Genomic DNA, 19,785 nt, shown 5'->3' with positions numbered 1-19,785 from the left:
GTGGTACAAAGAGCGCCGGAAACGGAAAGCGCCACATCCTACGCATTACCAGATGCACTACAGGTACCTGTTACCATAGGTCCTATAATATCGATATATGACCAAGAGAGAGCAAGAGGGGAAGAACGGGTACGGAAGGACAGAGAAAGAGCAGAGAAGGCAAGAAGGAACGATACGATCAATTCCCCAAGTCAGATGCCGATACCGAGAGAGTGGAGCACCCCGATGCACACAGCAGGGGACCCAGGAGGAGATCCTGGGGGCCCTAGATGGCCAGTGGATCTGAGGGGATCTGGACGAAAATCCTTTCAAGAGCTAAATGAGTACATGAAGCAGTGGGATGAGGCAGTGAAGGCTCAAAAGAGCATCATAGCTGCGGAAGCTGAAAGGGAAAGTCAGGACAGCCGAGCTCGGACTCACTGCGGGGCTGGGGAGAGCAGCCCGGAGTGGGACTGTAGAGAGAGAGATAGTAGGGGAGTCACCCATTGGGCCCGGAGTGGGAATAGAATAGATTTGGAAAACGGGGGCCCCGGGAGTGGAGGGGTGGCGTGCCCAATACTCAGTGAAGGGGAGAGGAGAGCGCAAGAGTACAGAAACAGCTTTAAGTGTCCACACTGTGTGCCCGGCACCAGAGAACTGAATGGGAGTTGTGAGAGGTCGCACCATAGTCCCTGTGATGACGGAAATGAGCGCAGCCCAGGGAATATGGGGAACCAGGAAGGATCGTATCAGATACTGAGCGATACTAGGCAAAGAGAGAGTAGAGACCAGAGGGAAAATAACAGAGAGGTGTGCGGTGAGAGGAGAGAAGAAGAAGAGAGTGGGCAGAGCAAGAGTAGGGGTAACAGGCCCGTGTTCCATCACCTTCCAAGATCGGATGGCCGAGCATGGGACCTGGAGAGATGGGAGCAAGGGAGGGCACCCATTAACTCTCCCGAGCCCAAACGTAGAGCTCGAAGTTGGGATGGTAGGGAGACCAGTGAGCCCCCTTCGAAAGACATATTGCGAGCTGAGATAAAAGCCAAGAGACTCGATGTCGCCAGTTTAAGGTCAGACCTGGATGACATGGTAGATGGTACCCTGCCTTTAGAAAGAATGGAAATGTATGAACAGGATGAAATACTGTATATGGCAAAGGACATTACTCGAAAAGCGAGAGCAGTCCATGAGAAGTTAGTCGAACTAGCAGGCAAATATATGGTGGACTTGTCAAAAACCAAAGCATTACAGGGTAACCACAGGCTACATTATACAGATCGAGACCTAGATGAGAGGAGAACGATTGGGCTGAAAACGCACATAAGGGAACTGATCGCTGGAATAAGGACATGGAGGGCACTAGATAAGTGGGAAGAGAGGTGGTCCAAGAAAGGGACCGGCAGGAGAAGCACGCTTGGTATGACACCAGGAGGACAGCAGGGAATAGAAGCTTACCCTTTGCGTGAAGTCGCAAATGGGAACTATGTACATGTCCCTTGGAGTAGGGGAGATTTAGCTGCTTTTACCACCTCCTTCCCCAAATTACGGGAAAACCCAGTGGAGTGGTACAAGCAAGTGGAGAGATTTGTAAAAATCTCAAAGGTCCTATGGATAGATCTGAACACGCTGTTTGACATTGTAGTACCAGGAGATCTGTGGACAGCATGCAAGGTTAGCGCTGAGTGGCCCACAACGGAGCCAGAGAGAGATGCTAAGACTAATGGGCCGTCCGAGATTGTGATGGCAAAATTCGAGAGAGTGATGACTTGGCTGAAAGAGAAAGTGCCAATGCAAGACATAGATTGGGTCAGAATAGACCGAACAAGACAGGAACCCAAAGAGACAGTCCACGAATATTACGAGAGATTGCTGAAGGCGTTTAAACAGTATAGCGGCTTGGATGTAATGGATCCAAAAGACATAGGGCAATTCGTGTCCAAGTTCGTCCTGGGACTGAGACCGGATATTAGTTTAATGATTCAGCAACACTCGATTTGTTGGCAAAGTAAACCCCTAGACGAAATACTGAGATATGCCAGGTACTGCTGTGATGAGATAGACTCCAAGGCTAAGAAACTAAAAGAAAAGTTGATGGTGGTACAGATGCAGGCAGCAGGAAAGGGGGGACAGCAGCAACAGCAGCAAGGGACAGGTACAGGAGGAAAGAAGCAGTACAGTCAGAACAAGGGTAATGAGGAGAGTTCCACCTTTAGACCCAGAACAGACATAGCTGCCTTGAAGAAAACGACTAGGTGCCACCAGTGTAACGAGGTGGGGCATTGGAAACGCGAGTGCCCCTACAATGTAGAGATAGGAGAGCAAGAGATAGAGGAGGAAGAGGTCCAGAGTGCGCCTACAAGAGGGGTGACGCCATACCAAGGAAAGGTGCTCAAAGGGGGGGGGGCTCCTCCCCGAGCCCAGTTCCCGCAACCTCCTCGAGTAGGGACTATGGGTAAGACCTATAGACAAATGCCCCTGTTTGTAGAAGGGGAAGAGTGCTATTATGTGGACCCATTAACCGGACAGAGAGTGGAAAGAGAAGACTGCACCCTCGGGGCAGCCTTGGAGGTGGACCAGAGGGGACCCTATGTGGAAGCAGAAGTAGCAGGGTGCCCTACGACATTTCTGGTGGACACAGGAGCCACTAGATCCACGATCAGATCAGCTGCAGTTCCAGACCTGCCCATGTCTGGAGAGACCATACAGGTGGTGGGGGTCGCAAACAGGAGAATAACCAGCCAATTGACAGAACCGGTACAGGTGAAAATAGGGAAGTACAGCGATGAGCACCAGTTTGTGGTTTGCGATTCAAGTCCTGTGTGTCTGCTAGGAAGAGACCTGTTGTGTAAATTGAATTGTACTATATATTGTACACCTCAGGGAGTGGAGGTATTGACCAATGATGATGATGCAGACTTCAAAGTTGCAAACTCAAGAATATGCGTGGAGCTGTATCCTACTTTAACAGTAGATGAGCTCCCCTGGGACTTGAGAGAGACAGTGGCACCAGAAGTATGGGATTTCACTGGGGAAGAGATAGGATTGGTCAAAGGGGTGGACCCAGTGAAAATTGTAGTGAAACCGCATGCTGAGTTCCCAAGAACACCCCAATATAAATTGACTCCAGAAACGATTGCAGGCATAAAACCCGTGATCGAGTCCATGATTAAACAGGGAATAGTGAAAGAAATCGTGGGTAGTCCATGCAACTCCCCGATTATGGGTCTGCAGAAACCAAATGGGAAATTTCGGATAGTACAGGACCTTCGAAAGATTAATAACATAGTCGTTTCGTGTTGTCCAGTGGTACCGAATCCATCAGTGATACTGTTTCAGATTCCATTCCAAGCTGAGTGGTTCACTGTGATCGATCTTTGTCAGGCTTTCTTTTCGATCCCTCTGGACGAAGAAAGCCATTTTCTTTTCGCATTTAAGCTGGAAACTCGCGTCCTAACATGGTGTCGTATCCCTCAGGGGTATACAGAGAGCCCATCGATCTTTAACCAGCTTTTGAAGAAAAATCTTGAAAGTCTAGTGCTGCCCCAGAAGTCAGTTCTGGTCCAGTACATAGACGACCTCCTCGTGGCGTCAGAAACAGAAGAAGCTTGCAGGGAGGACTCCATTGCTTTGTTAAATCACCTAGCTGCCAATGGGCACAAGGTGTCCCCGGGAAAATTGCAGTACTGCCTGACAGAAGTGCAGTACTTGGGACACAGAATAGAGAAAGGCAAACGAAAGGTGTCACCAGACAGGATAGAGGCGATCATGAAAATGAATGCGCCTAAGACACAGAGAGAGGTCAGGATGTTCCTAGGGATGGTGGGTTAATGCCGACAGTGGATCGTGAACTTTTCACTGAAAGCAAAGCCCTTGCAAAAACTGACGCACAAGGAGGTGAGCGATCCGGTACCATGGGACAAAGACTGTTTGATGGCATTCCTACAGCTGCGAGAGGACCTGTGTCGTGCTCCGGCATTGGGAATGCCTGATTACAATAAACCATTTTTTCTTTACTGTTGTGAGAGAGAAGGTTGCGCGTTGTCTGTGTTAGTCCAAATCCATGGGAATGCCCGTAGACCAGTTGCTTATTTCTCGGCTACTTTAGACCCAGTAGCCGCAGCGTTGCCCGGATGTCTCAAATCCGTTGCTGCAACGGGTGTCAGCATTGAGAGATGTGAAAATATTGTCATGGGGCACCCGTTAGAGGTGTGCGTGCCCCATTCTGTTGAACTGTTGATGACCAGGACCAAAACACAGCATCTGACCAACAGCAGGCTCACGCGCTATGAGCAAGTTATTCTTGCTGCAGAGAATGTGACCCTCAAGAGATGCTCTGTTTTGAACCCTGCCACCTTGATGCCACTCCCAAATGATATCGAGGATGATGATGAATGTACAGACCATGACTGCCTTGATGTGACTGAACTATGCACCAAACCCAGACCCGACATCGTAGATGAGCCACTGACCGACCCAGACGAAATTTTCTTTGTCGATGGCTCATGTGTAAGAGACGAAGTTGGGCAGTTGAGAGCAGCTTATGCTGTTTGTACAATTGCTGGAGTTGTAGAAGCTGGGTGCCTGGAAGGAGTACACTCCGCTCAGGTAGCCGAGATTGTTGCCTTGACACGTGCTTGCTTGGCAAGCAATCAAATTCGAGTCACCATATACACCGACAGCCAATATGGTTATGGGGTAGTTCATGATTACGGGCAGTTATGGTCTCAAAGAGGGTTCATGACCTCTTCAGGCTCTCCCATTCGCAATGGAGAGTTTGTGCGCCTGTTGTTAGAGGCGTTGCAATGCCCAGCAGGTATCGCAGTTGTAAAGTGCACCGCACATACCAGAAATGAGGACTTCGTTTCGAAAGGCAATAGATATGCTGATGAAGTTGCGCGGTATTGCGCGGAGCAAGGGTACTCTTTCACAGAGGTGGAAGTGGGTGGAATAAATGTAAGGACTGAATTAGCCATGATACTGGAAACTGTTGATACTTGGGATGAACTGTCAAACATGCAAGAAAATGCTCCTGATTCTGAAAAAGAAACATGGGAAAAGGCAGGATGTGTAATGGGTGAGTCCCATTTTTGGGTCTCAGCAGACGGCAGAGCAGTGTTGCCCAATGAGATGGTGAGTCCAATGGCCAGACTCATACATGGTCCCGTACACTTAGGGAGAGATGCTATGCTGAGAGTGTTTAGACAGACTTGGTACAATCCTAAGTTTAGAATAGCAGCAGAAGCAGTGTGCCAGCGTTGTGTGACCTGTCAGCAGCTGAACGTAGGAAAAAGAACACCAGTTGCACTGAGCCACATAGGAAGGTCTGGAGGTCCATTCAATAGAATGCAGATAGATTTCATTGAAATGCCAAGGTGCAACCGCCTCCGCTATGTCCTGGTGGTTGTTTGTGTGTTCTCCAGATGGGTTGAGGCATACCCTACACGTAGGTGCGACACCCTCACAGTGGCCAAGTTACTGCTTAGGGAACTCATTCCGCGCTTCGGGGTGCCGGCCTTTTTGGAATCAGATAGGGGAACACATTTTAACAGCGAGCTTGTGAAAATGATTTGTGCAGCTCTGAATATCGATCAGAAGTTGCATTGCAGTTACCGACCAGAAGCCTCAGGAATTGTGGAGCAGATCAATGGCACGATCAAGGCCAGAATAGCCAAAGTTTGTTCCTCAACGACCCTGAGTTGGCCTGACGCCCTGCCATTGGTTCTCATGAGCCTTCGTAGTACCCCAGACAGAAGAACGGGGTTATCACCACATGAGGTGTTAATGGGGAGAGCAATGAGGCTGCCATCTGTCCCAACTACTGCACTGTTAAATATCACAGATGATATGATCCTGGACTATTGTAAGGGGCTGTCTGACGCCATTCGTTCTGTGTCCCTTCAGGTGCAGGCTGCCGAGGTTCCATCGTGCCAGGGCCCGTGCCATGACCTGTACCCTGGGGACTGGGTCCTGGTGAAAAAACATGTGAGAAGAAGCTGCTTGGATATTCGTTGGCGTGGGCCCTTCCAGATCATCCTGATCACGAACACAGCTGTGAAGGTGGGAGGCCTGCCCAATTGGATCCACGCGTCACATACGCGAAGGGTTCCAGCACCTCGGGAAGAAACAGCTCCTCTCTCGGATAGACGTCCAGAAGAGGACCGAGAAGCCATAGAGGGGGCTAGCCAAGCTGTAGAGGTGCCAGCGGAAGCAGGGAACGAGTCTGACCAAGCTGAGGACGGTCAGTACAACAGCGAAACGGAAGACGCTACAGAAGGAGAAAGTAGCTGGGAGTACGAGTCAGACACTGACAGGTCTGACAGAGAGCGAGAACAGACAAGAAGGAGAAGGAGTAGAAGGGCACGTGGAGAAGCTAATTGGCCGCAAAGAAGGAGCTCTAGCCTGAGGTCAACTCCAGAGGTAACCCTTCCTCCGATATCAGAAGACTCAGACCCGGAAGAAGGTGCTCAGGGCGCTGAAGCACCGGACCGAAGAAGGTCAAGAAGAGTGCGTGTGCCTAACAGAAGATACTCCACACCTGAGTGGACATATCTGGCGACAAATGTCTGTGAAACCGGAGACAGGGAGGATCCGAGCGGTGGTGGTGTCCAGTTCTGAGCCCATTGTCACCGTGGAAATACGACTGTTGGTACCCGGAGTCGAACAAGAAGGGTCACTAACATTCATGCTCCCCAGACCTCCCCGCCTCAGCAAGTTAAAACACATGTTTCTCTCAGAATTGCAATTCCCCGACTTTGGTACAACGATAACAGCACATGAAGAGCACAATCTTCGTTTGGAAATACTGAACTTTGCTATCGAAGCTGCAGGAACAGGCTTGATAGTAGACTGTTAAAGGACTTTGTAAATAAAGTGAACAGAAAAAGAAGATTACCTAGCGCCCAGGAAGCAGAGAATTTTAGGGAACGTCCCTTGAGTTGATGGAGAAGGGCTAGGGTTGTCTTTATTGAACTGTTAAAGGACTTTTGCGAAGAAGGTTGTCAGCTTCCAGTTGTGTGATTCTAAAGACAGAAGGAGTAAAAAGAGACTGTAAAGGAACGAGAAGAAAAGAACTTTTTGCCAAGATAAGAGAGAGCCATATTGTCTGACGAAATGGAGGCCGGCACCCAGAACCGCAGAGCTAAATGTATAATAGGTACACTAATAGTAGGAGTGATAATATTAATAGCTTTAGTGGTAACAATTTCTTATGTAAAGGGACATGAGGAAGAGGCAAAGGTAACTGATGTGAATTCTGTAGAAACGCTTACACCTACTGTTGCTGGTGAGAAAAGGGAAAACACTCAAGAGAAAGCGTTATTAGCTGCAGAAGCCCGCAGGTTACACGTAGATGAGTCCCAAGGAGACTTTAGGTCAAATGCTTATGCTAAACTCTTATATGAATACGTGGATGCCATGGAGGTTAAGGATTGTTACGTCTGCATGCAGTTGCCGGCGTCTGTAGATGAAGGCATTCGATATCATCACCTCCCGCTGACATATGGCATTACATGTAGCTTATTGCTTAGTATATTTTATGAGAGAGATAGTTTTGAATACTATTTCTCCAATTATGATTCAGTGTTGCCAGAAGTCCCAAATTATAAGCAGATGAACAAATGGGATTACTGGAAGAGTGAAGACAGATTGGCCAAGTTCTTCATTCCTTGGATTACCTTAGATACTTCACATGCCCGTAGAAATAACCTGACATGCAAGGTGTCAGAAGTCGAGAAGAAGTTCATAGGGCAGGTGGATGATCGTTACAGGAGACAAAAGATTTTGAAAAAATCAGGACAATGGAAAACAGATTGGACCGAGGAAGAGAAGGCACACAAGAGAAAGGGTAGTAGTGGTCCAATAGCTTTAGATAAGACGCAGAGAGGAAAGCTATGTCTTCACCGAGCCAAAACGTATTATGAAAATGTATACGTGGGAGAAGTCGACTGTGAACATGCTTTCAATATAGAGTACTATACTAAAGATTTCCTGAAGGGAATGCAAGTGATTCCAAATGTGTATTTTGTATGTGGAAGAAATGCCTACGTGAGACTACCTGACAACTGGTATGGATCATGTTACCTAGCAATTGTTTTCCCCAAAATATATCATGCACAAGACTTAGTGATCATTGAGGGCAAGGCATCATCGAGGGGAAGGAGAGATGTAGGAGATGCAGAAATGGTTGGAGATGTCTTTGGAGCTATGTTCCCTCTTTTGGGTCTAATCCTTAATGATGTTAAAATTAGACGGCTGGCAACAGTCGTCGACAGGTTGTCTGCCAGCACTGCTCAGTCCTTAATGCTGGTAGAAGGAGAGATGCAATCGATAAGGGCTATGGTTCTTCAGAACCGTCTTGCGTTAGATGTCCTACTAGCAAAAGAGGGCGGAGTCTGTAAGGCTTTGAAGGTCCAGGAATGCTGCACTTACATTCCAGACAATTCAAAACCCCTTGAGAAGGTTATTAGGAACATAACTGATATTCACAAGGAGATCGAAGATTTGAGTAGAGAAAATGTCTGGGAAAAGGTGGGCCACGGAATGAGTGCAGTTGGAGGGTGGATTTCCACCTTAGGCAAAAGCTTTGTGTGGTATATACTAAAACCTGTCATCATAATATTGATCTGTGGGATCATATTGTGGGGATTGGTGAGGGTATTCAAATGGTACAGAGCAAGAAGGTCAGAAAGGGCCCAACGAGAACAGCTGCAGAGATTGGCTGCCATACAAGATAATCAGTACAGGAGCCTGAGGGCTCTGGAAGCGCAGAGACAAATCATGCCAGCAATAACTGCAGTTTAAATGTTAGTGATGACCCCGAGAGGTCATCAAAGGGGGGAACTGAGAGAGCGCAAACTGACCTAAATGTATGAGTACATCACACTTACCTGTAGTAAGCACAAATCATGAGGAGAAATGCCATGAGTGCTAATAGTATTTGTAATTATATTCTGAATGTATAGCTAATGTAGAGATTTAAGTAGAAGTGGAACTAATACAGAAATGTGTGACACTATATGATTTTAGTAGATGTGATTATTTCTGAATCCATGTCGTGTAGCTGTTAAAATGTAAGATGGTATGTGGTTAAACGCAGAATGTGGTAGGCCTCAGGGCCAGAGCTAAAAGGGAAGGTGTTTCTTTTCACGACATAGATTGTATTAATGTTTTGGTCATTGCATTAAATGGGCCATGATTTATAGAGATGTTTACTGAATAATAGAATAAGAGTATTAACATGCTTTAATTAATGAAGAAGTTGAATGCTATAATCATGATGAGAAATATTGTAGGCCTGAAATGTTTTAACATTGATTTACACGTACATGTCTGGGCCAAGAAATGTTGCAAGCCTTTTTGGAAGTCTATGAGAGTTGGGTTCTTGGCTGCAGATGTCTGTCTGCAAGGAAAGGGGGGATCCAATTATAAAGGAATGAATAGAGGTCTGTTCAGTAGACGGCCCAGACATGGAGGAGGGTTCCGGAATGTTTAAGGGGTATCAGCGGGCCGGAGAAGAGTCTGAGAAGCAAGGTCAACTCTAACGTATGAGGCCCAATACAAAGCATCATGGAAAAAGCCAGAAGCTACACCACGTGAGGGGCGTCTCGCAAGGGGCGTCTCAAATGTTGTTGACTGTTTTGTATTAGGGACAGCACCCCTGGGTGGGGTTAGAGCAGATACCTGAGGACCCTTTAGAGAGCGGATGGGTAGGCAGAGAGGGGTCATGACTGGAGAACTATAGGTTTTCACCAAGAGACTTAGAGTGAGTGACTTCCCTTGGGGGTTATTCACTGCTGACACCTTTGTTAGGTTGGGACTTGGTTAAGTAGGGATACCATCTAGAGCAGGGTAGGGACAGCCTAACCTGTGCGTTTTCCTCCAACTTAAATGAAGGAGAGATATGCGTCAATGCTGATAGCTTTATTATTCTTAGAACTTGTGTTAGTGATTTCCGTTGCTCGTCTGAGGGCTTTCAGAGAACACATGTATGTAGTTGGACCTGTGTATCTCGTGAATCTCATTCTGAGATGCCTGTATTTGCAGCTTATCATATCTTTACAATAAACTTTTGAAAGCTAGAAGTTGTTTGTGATCTTTGGGAGCAGAGTCCTTTATTGGGTGAACTAACTTGCAGAGAGGTGCACTTTCTTTCCTCAAAGACAGGCAACAAAGGTTCAGTCGACCAGATCGAGGTTTAGATCAATAGATATAAGGTATCGATCAAAATCTCGCCCTTCCAGTCTTTTACTGCTGCAGCAGGAAGGGGGTCCGCGAGGTGATTGGATGGTTTCAGGGTGCTGAGTAGCTTGCCAATTTCTTCTTCCGAGTATGTGCCAAAGGTTGACCATGTAGCATTGTTTTTTGGTTCAGTGGGTGCTAGGCACTGGGTTTGGAGTAGAGGCTTGCGTCGGTAAGGAGATCGCTTTTTATATTGTCAGTTTTTTGGATAAAGAAAGCAGCGAAGTCTTCACAGGAGGGTGCTTCACGCCCAGTGTTGAGTGGTTGGGGTTGATCCTTGGATTGTGATCTGATTAGCTCAAACAGTTTTCTCGGGCGATTTTTTGCTTGGTCGAGCTGGAGGCTGAAGAAGTCTGATTTTGAACGTTTTATTTTCCTGAAGTAGGCGTTTCTCTTTTTCTTCAGGTCTTTTAGGTGCAGTGCCGAGGGAGCTGATCTCCAGGTGCACTCTGCCATTCGCATGTCTCGTCTATCCTCATTGAGACTTCCGTCGTACCATGGGTTGGAGATTTTAGATGAGACTCTTTTTAGCTGCATAGGTGCAGCCTCATTAATTATTGAGGTCATAGCGTTGAGATAGTGGTCAGTCAGGGTTTGAACGTCCGTAGCGCCAGTCGGCGGGCGTAGGAGATTGCAACTGTTAGGGGGCAAAGAGCCTGCGTTGAGTTTTTTCATGTCTCTTTTCCAGACTTTCGGTTTGGAGAGTTGAGCCGGGTTAACTTTAACTTTTTCATTGATGAAGAATGTGATAATATGATGATCTAACCAGTCACAGGGTTGGATGGACTCGAGTAGGATAGAGTCCTCTTTGGAGATGATCAGGTCAAGGATAGAGCCTTTCTCATGGGTCGGGCTGTTGCATATTTGGGTGAGGTTAAGGGCGTCAAGGAAATTTTTAAGACTGTTTACCACCGCGTCATTGCGATCGTTCCAGTGGAGGTTAAAGTCACCAAGGTATATTTGGGTGAGCTGCCGTCCAGAATTGGTTGAGATCATATCCATGATTTGTTGGGAGAAGGTGAAGTTGTCCCCGGGAGGGTGGTAAATGCTGTGAAGAGAACATATCGGTTTGCCCTCACTAATAATGTCGAGGCAGATGTATTCCCAGGATGTTGGGGATGGTAGGGAGGTGGAGTTGACTTTCAAGACAGAGATGTTGTTCCTGTAAATGCATGCGATTCCACCCCCGATTTTGCCTGATCTGTCGAGCCTGATAATGTGGTAGTTGGGAGGGACTAGAATGTCCATTATAGGTGTCGAAGATTCAGTTAGCCAGGTTTCAGTCAGGATGATTAAGTCAAGGTCCAGCGATAAGAGGAGATCAGCAATGGCGGCGGAATGTTTCGAGGCCGATCTGCAGTTGAGGAGAGTGCATTTGAGACGGGGTGTGTTGAGGGTGGTAGGTGGTTCTAGAGCGAGGGGGACTTTTCTAAGGTTATTGGGGATGGAGGATCTGCTGTTTAGTGTGGGGGGCCTAAGGGGATTTGAGTGTATCGTGGGAATGGTGAGGTGTGGGGTGGTTGTGTCATTATGGGGTGCAGGGTCATAGGAGCTGAGAAGGAAGAGTGTGTCAAGGTCAGAAGTAGGGTTGTGGGTACGACGAGGGCGGTTGTTGCGATTGCGAGCTGGGATTGAGGTCCGGTAGGGGGAGAGTTGAGTGAGAGAGTTAATCGGAAGGGGGGAGGACATGTTGGGCTGGGAGGTGTAGTTGTGTGAGGGGTTGCAGGGACGATGAGGGGGCCGAGGACAGTTTTTGCGACTATGAACAGGGATTGACGCTCGGTGTAGGGCGAGTTGAGTGTGGGAGTCAGCCGGAGGGGTAGTGGACAATTTGGGCGGGGGGTGGGGGTGGGTGAGGGGTGTATGGGGTGTGTGGAGAGTAGTTCTTTGATGATGTGTATGTCTTCTTCCTCAGCCAGACTCATCCTCGACATCCCACGAAACAGCCACATCTCCGGACATCTGAGAGACCTGCACTGGCTCCCCGTCAACAAAAGAATCACCTTCCGTCTCCTCACCCACGCGCACAAAGCCCTACACGACCAAGGCCCGAGCTACCTCAACAACCGTATCAACTTCTACACGCCCAAGTGCCACCTCAGATCAACCAGCCACGCCCTCGCCGCCGTCCCCCGCATCCGAAGAGCGACAACAGGAGGAAGGTCCTTCTCCTACCTGGCCGCCAAGACCTGGAACTCACTCCCGACCGACCTGCGCCTGACCCAAGACCACCTCTCCTTCAGGAAGAAGCTCAAGACCTGGCTGTTCGAGCAGTAACGGCACCCCCCCCCCCCCACCTAGCGCCTTGAGACCCTACGGGTGAGTAGTGCGCTCTATAAATGACCTGATTGATTCTTTGATCTGGAAGAGAGTGGCCATGATGTTGTCCATCGTGGGGTAGGTGGTGGGGGTGGGGGTGGCAGTCAAAGGTGAGTGACTGACCAGGGAATTCGGGTGCTGGTGGGAGAGTGGGCTGGTGTTCGAGCAGGGTTGCGTTGTGTTGGTGTACGGGATGGTGTTAGGAGGGAGAGAAGTTTTGGGCGGGAGGGGTGTGGATGAGGTAGGTAGGAGGTTGGTGTTATGAGTGAGGGCATTGATGGTAGGCAGGGGGGTCAAGGTGTAGGCTGGGAGACTGATAGTGGTGGTGGGGGTGAGGGACGGGTAATGGGGGCTGAGAGTAGGAGGGGAGATGGGATTGGAGGTGGTCCTGTTGTGAGGAGGGGGAGTTAGATTGAGAGAGGATGTGTGTTCTGCGTAGTTGGTTAGAGGGTAATGGGGACTGAGTATGGGGGGGGATAATGGGGGGGATTTGTCGATATGTGTGTTGTTCTGGTGTTGAACTAGGTTAGGTGTGTTGTGGGAGGGAGCTGTGCTGTCAGGGGTGAACGGGGTGTTAAAGCCATCTGTAGGTGTTAGAGGGTAATGGGGACTGAGTATGGGGGGGATAATGGGGGGGATTTGTCGATATGCGTGTTGTTCTGGTGTTGAGCTAGGTTAGGTGTGTTGTGGGAGGGAGCTGTGCTGTCAGGGGTGAACGGGGTGTTAGAGCCATCTGTAGGTGTGAGAGGAGTGTTGATAGGTGTGGAGGCCCGTTGATTCAGAATCCTATGCCAGTCCATTCACATGTGTGCACCCAACGAGAGCTCACCTTCTCCACCGAAGCCAGGCTGCTGCAAGACACAAGGCAGTTGTTGGGACAACTTAATTTTGAGTGCATAGAGAAAGTACATGGTAGAGTGTTTTGTAGGAGACTGAGGAATGCGAGAAAATGTGTGCAGCAACCACATAACTGAGTGAGACGTACCAAGTACGAGATATGAGACTTGGTGATGTGGATATCTTCCTGTCCACCTACAACAGCAGACCTTATGAGGAGTAGAGAACCCAGCAGTTTGAAGTGCGCTTGAATGCATCTGATGCAATAGGTTTTGGTATATCTTGGAATAGCGCATTCTTGGGGTGTTGGTGCTGCATTGCATGTGCTTGCAAATTTTTCTGCGTGCAAAACGTGTACTTGGTCGGAGTAATAATGTAGCTGAAAGGTATACCAGGACAAGTAAGAATATTCGTTAAGCTGTTAGGAAAAAATCCTTTTAATGAATCCAGTGTAAATAAAAAGGAGAGTCTTGGACTTTCAGAGTCTCTTTCAAGACAGGGTAAGTAACAAAACCAAAGAAATGTGTGGTACAGCCAACACATCTTTCACCCCATATTCTTGGCCTTTTAGACTGGGGCTTCTTCAGGGCTGCCAATTCAAAAATTGTGCAAATACCATTTTCAAAGTCGAAATGTACAGTAGGAACAGAGTTATATGGCATACCAAGGGAAATTTTACAAGAAAGTATAAAGTGTTTTTGTCTGAGTAATAATGTGGCTGATGCACTGTCTCGTTCACGGTGAACGAGATCGTGGTATGATCCTAGATATGAATGTGCAGCCCAGCATGATGACCGAGGAACTTTGGCTGCCAGGCAATCGACGACTGAATGACTCCTAAGAGCATCATTGACACCTTCAACCTTAGGCACCCACTGGTGGACCTTGTTGTATCTAGTGTGGCAAAGTTGAGGGGTAGTGACAGACGCGGAATGCAAAAAAGGAAACAAGATATGGAGAGACATTAGCTAGCAGCAGTTACCAAAGAGCTGGACCCTGGGACAATCAATGGGTTAGCAGGAATTTAGTTCTCAGGCAGATGTTTTTTAGGGCTATAAGCTGGCATGGGGAGAATGTTTGAGGAGGATGGAAGAAGGATGGGCTACTTGGAAAGGAAAACAAAGGAATGGCAGACGACTTATATGTTGATACCGAAGTACTTGGTGGAAAGGTTGAGTGAGATATGCCACTCAGAATGGGAATGCGAGGTCAGGACATTATTTGTAACTATGCTTTTTTAAGCTTTCAGGATGTTGGAGATGATGAAGGGAAAAGGAAGTACTGGTTTACTGCATGAAGAAGTAGAGGCGAATAGAGAGTGGGTATGTATGTGGCTTAGAAAAAGCAAAACAGACCAGAGGACCAAGGGGTTAAAACAATGAGGTAAAAAGGAGTGTCTACATCGTCTTGGGTCACTAGGTTTAGCAAGAGTCAGAGGAGTGAAAGAGAGAGTTTCTTTGTGCACAAGAATGAATACAGAGTAAAAGGAAGCAAAGAGTTGGAAATTATGAAGGAAGGTTTCGCTAGGTTGGGTTTGAGAGAAAATATAAAGTGGCTTCAGAGTGAGTACAGATTGAACTAAGCAGAAAGGAGGCTGGGCAGATGGAGTTCAGGAAATTACCAGGTAAACATGAGAGAAATAAATGAGTTGGAACGAACTGGAATATGCCTATTATTTTTTAGATATAAGGGAAGCCGATGAAACGATGTTGCCGCTTACCCAAAAGCCCATCTATCACCTCTTTTCCCTCCTTTGTCACTACTCCAATGCCCTTTAGGTGTCACCGGGTATTTCATTATTGCACAAATCCTCCAAGTCTTAGAGCATTTGTGTTTGAACTTGCAGTAGTGTTCTGTGCCAGACCCTTATTAAACGACCAGCACACTCCACCAAATTGTCCTGCACTTTTATTATAATTGTTTACCTCACCCTGACTGGGCTACCCTGGGAAGGGCAACTGGTAAGTAGTTACTAGATGCTCACTTGCCATGTGGCTTACCACCCAGGGCCTTCTGGGTGTCATTAAGTGAACCCATAAATTGTTGGCTAATTCACCTTCAGACGCGCTCCCATTTTTGGCGCTATATTCCAAGTCATACTGTAACCAAACTATTCCTTTGAAATAGGTGTGAGCTTGTCAGATCACATCCATGTACTTCTATTAAGAAACACTGCATGTGGATTCCCTCTTACATATCACGCTATCGTAAATAGAGAAGGACGTAGCCCAGTTCTCTATGGTTGCTGGCACTTTTGACCAATTCTTTCTCTTGACCACCCTTTGCTCCTCTCTCAGTGTCTAACAGTTTAAAGAAATCAAGCATTTGCCCCATGTTTTTTCTTTTTTTGACATCACCCATTTATGTTGTTTACACGCTTCCATTAGTCTTGCCATCCTGCTTTTGCAACTCGACTGCATCAGCATACTTTTCCCGACTTACTTCTGCCAGAATCTTTGTTTTAGCTTATGCTCATTTCATCTCAGTCACCCTGTGTCTTTTTCATTAACACGTCTTTCATCCTGGGTCTAAGCCTTTTACTGTCTTCCTGTTGTCATGGCTACTCATTTTCATATCTCCCTATACTAATTCACCACTAATCCTCTTGGGGTTCCGGAGTAGCGTGCTACTCGCTGGAAAGCACTTCAACACTTCGTCAGGGGTAGTAAGCGCTATATAAGTACAATCACCATTACACAGTGTCATATTCCAAGATGCCTTTGTGGATTCAACAGCCATGTGTACCCCATAATATAACCAGGGCCACAACTCTCAAAAGGCAGAAAGACGAGGCCTGGACGGGATCAACTGATCACCCATGGGCCTCGGAAACTAAGCAGCTATAGCACAATTTATCAGTGGTGCAGTCTGAAAAGTTAATGTTATCCTCAAAACACTTGTTAAGCCTCGGAGAATCGCCTTGTAGTAGTCCCGCAGAACAAACCACGCATACCGCGGCAAATCACGCTGCTGTCACACAGAACAGACCACACGCCCCAGGGTTGTCACCCAGAACATGTGGTAGTTTAGAAATCGTTAGATTAAGCATTAGCAGAAGACATTCGGTCTTTCGATCTATCTTGCCCATTTTACAGAATCCATTTTGTCTTTCTGTTGGCCATTTTGAATGTCATGTGCTCTGTCCTACCTTCCTGTTAATTGCTCCTGAAATCTGCCTAGAGATAAGATAGGTTTAGCCTCCTTCAGTTTGCGCATGCTCAGTAGAGTATGCAACTGTCTCTAACTTGTAACTGTTAAGATGTATCCACCAAAATTAGCCGATTGTCAGACCTTCCCACTTGTTGCTAGCACACTTTCTGTATGACCTTATATGTATCTGAAACCAAAACTCTGTGCCTTGTACCGCCTTCATTTCAGCCCCTGTGTGGGTATAAAAGGACCAACAGCCTGATTCATGTACAGGCCGTTTTGCGTGGCCCTAATAGCGAATCATAGCGATTCGCTATTGAGGACACGCAAAACGGCATTCATGTAGGAATTGCTAATGAAATAGCGATTCATACATGTTCTTTATTTGCGAGTAGCAATTTGCTACTCGCAAATACTCCCCATTCATTCCTATGGGCCAAGAGGCCCATAGGAATGAATGGGGAGTATCCCTCATTTGCGAGTAGCAATTTGCTACTCGCAAATGAGATAGCGATTTTAAGGGTGCCAGGGGTGTCCAAAGGACGCCCTGTAGCACCCCTAAAATGCACATTTGAACAGGTGTTGCGCACACACATGTCCAAAGGACATGTGTGTGTGCAACATGCAACTTAGAAAAATGCTTTTAAAAGCATTTTTCTGAGTTTTTGCTATTTACCGACAGGTCTGACCTCTCGGTAAATAGCGGCCCCAAAAGTCCAAAATCGCTATTTTGTTTTGTGTCATGAATAGCATTTGAGGAATCTCTATTAGAGATTCCTTAAATGCCATTCCACGCAAATATGCGATTTCTTACATAGCGATTTTTGCATTTGGGATTGTGAATACCAAATGCAAAAATCGCACTCGCAAAGGGCCAGATTCTCAGAATCTGGCCCTTTTGCGAGCGCTATTGCCTACATGAATCAGGCTGTATGCTCCTTCTAGTCAGTGTGCTACCTCATACTATGCCGAAGGGTGTTGTGTGAATGTAGTTCCACCTCATGAGGTTTAATAAACTCTGTATTTTCTATTCCAGTTTCTGTGCCAACTTCTTGTTATTGGTCTGAGGACTCTGTGTAAAGAAGGGCGAATCCCTTGCACAAGTAGGCCTGGCTGAGGTTTGCTACTACAAACAGACCACGGAGTATCACACTGTTGACTTGTCAGCCAGAACAAGCCACAAACCCCGTATCCCAGCCCCTTACCGCAGCCTCAGATCACAAGGAATGAGCGCAGGAGCCTGAAAGGAGAAGCGTAGCAGACGGTCAGTCTCATTGGCCTCTTTAAAGCCCCCCCCCCCCCCCCCCCCCAGCGCCTCCCCTTTACTCCAGGTGAGGGCAGCACACGGCCTGCTTCACACAGGGTCGGACTCACTTAAAGGGCAGTCAGTCAGTACTTGACGGGCTGGGCTGATAGGTCAGTGTGTGGGCCGTTTTTAGGGAGGTTAGGGGTCGCTATAATGATCTATTGGGCCGCTGGTAATTTCCCAAATTTTAAAACACACATTGTCTGCAGCAACATCAGATCCTTGCAGTCTGCCCTACATTGCAAAACGCTTACAGAGCGTGTCTTTTTATACTTTGAAAATTGCCCCAGTTTGCAATTAATATGGGACACTTTTTTTTAGCTTCCTATTTCGCAAATGGGGGCACTTTTATTTTGGTGCCCGGGTCAATTTTATATCTCTCTCCGACCCTGTTTAACTTCAATGGGTTTAAAGCGACCGAAAAAAAAAATATATAAAAAATCACGAAGCCAATGGTTGAACCCTATACTCAGAGCAAACACCAGATTTTTTTTTTCCGGAAAGGTGTTTGAGTTCACTAAGTCTATAATTAATAATATTTTTTTCCCTCTGGATATTTAGACATACAGAAACTCCAGCCCGGGAAGCATTGCGTTCATCGACGTTTTCTCCCTTGTTTGTCGCATGAGTAGGCCTGTTCAGTTTGTCATCACTCACTCACCTTGACACAAGAAGAAGGATTTCCAGGGCTCTTAAGTTCCTGTTTCCATGAGTAACTCACCTCGTTCTTGTTTGTACTGTGCATTGTGGGATTTGTAGTCCCGTTTATCCCATTAGAATAGAGAGACTACAAATGTCAGAGTGCAGAGAATAGTCCTGGACTGGATGAGCCACTGACTATGGACCTGGGAAACTCGGGAGCTTCGGGATTTCTTGTCCTTGCCTTAAAATACAAACAGGAGAAATGGTGGTCCTTGGGGACGTTTTATTGTTTTTCTACCAAATACATCTCATGGATGCTTACTAAAGAAATGTATTACCTTATTTCGGCTGGGAGTAACTAAACTCTCTGCAATGCACGTACGGATATATTTTATGAAGCACATACTCTGGACTGAACAGCTTCCAGGCACTTGAGAGAACATTGTGTGTTGTATATTTGGATTCTGTGTAAAGGCAGCACCGGATCCTTAAGTCCTCGACACAAAAGACCTGCTTCTCAATCTGCCCAACAGATACCACCGAGGTCCGCAGTAGGTGATCGAGTTCAGACTCCCATGCCCATTCAGTGCTTGACGTCTCTGCTGAGATGGCTACAGGGGTGGGTGAATCGGACAGGGTTTTCATAGACAGGAAGTAGTGGTGCTCAGGCAATATTTACGTTAAATTTTTAAGTGGAAAGGAATTTGGTATGGTGCTGCCAGGAAAGGGGAGACCCTAAAACCCCTTAATCTGTGAAGGAGAAACCAAGCACAAATACATATAGCAACAGTCTCGCGCACTCATATAATATAATAAAACATCATGTAGATTCAAAAGCAAATGGAACCAATCCAACGTTGAAGTCTTTGGTTTCTTTAATCGGTAATCAAAAAAAAAACACACAGCCAGCCAACACGTGTTCCATCAGAGAAACGGTGTTCTCCGAATCTTCAGGGCTCTGTGGCTGAATCCAAAGTCAGTAGCATCCCAAAGCTGGTGATAATTCCAACCCGGTAGGGTATGATAAGTCTTGGCGAAACGTATGCTTTTCAAGAGTAAAAAGTGTGAGCTAATCATGTGAAACAAAGATACGTGAAACAAAGATACTAGATCCCGGATCTGTCCCGGATCTGTCCCGGTAATGCACGAGTACGTGCTTCCTGATACTTTAGCTCCGATAAAGTGCCTGCGCGTCCTGGTGTCTTCAATTGAATCTGGGATGCATTACCGGGACAGATCTGGGATCTAGTATCTTTGTTTCACGTGATAGTTGCAGTTGGGAGAATTTTTCATTTGTCTAGCCGCACTGGCGTCAG

At 46.9% G+C, this 19,785-nt stretch overlaps 1 protein-coding gene across 3 annotated transcripts in view; it reads right to left on the bottom strand.

Moving 5' to 3' along the window:
• Nucleotides 1-19,785, bottom strand: part of LOC144787463 (membrane-spanning 4-domains subfamily A member 4A-like) — a 380,273-nt gene that overhangs the window by 118,322 nt on the left and 242,166 nt on the right. The window lies entirely within an intron of this gene.

This window comes from Lissotriton helveticus, chromosome 1_1 (assembly GCF_964261635.1).
Source record: "Lissotriton helveticus chromosome 1_1, aLisHel1.1, whole genome shotgun sequence".
Taxonomy (NCBI): Eukaryota; Metazoa; Chordata; class Amphibia; order Caudata; family Salamandridae; genus Lissotriton; species Lissotriton helveticus.
Note: the sequence above shows the minus strand (reverse complement) of the source record. Positions and strands in the feature narration are given on the sequence as shown.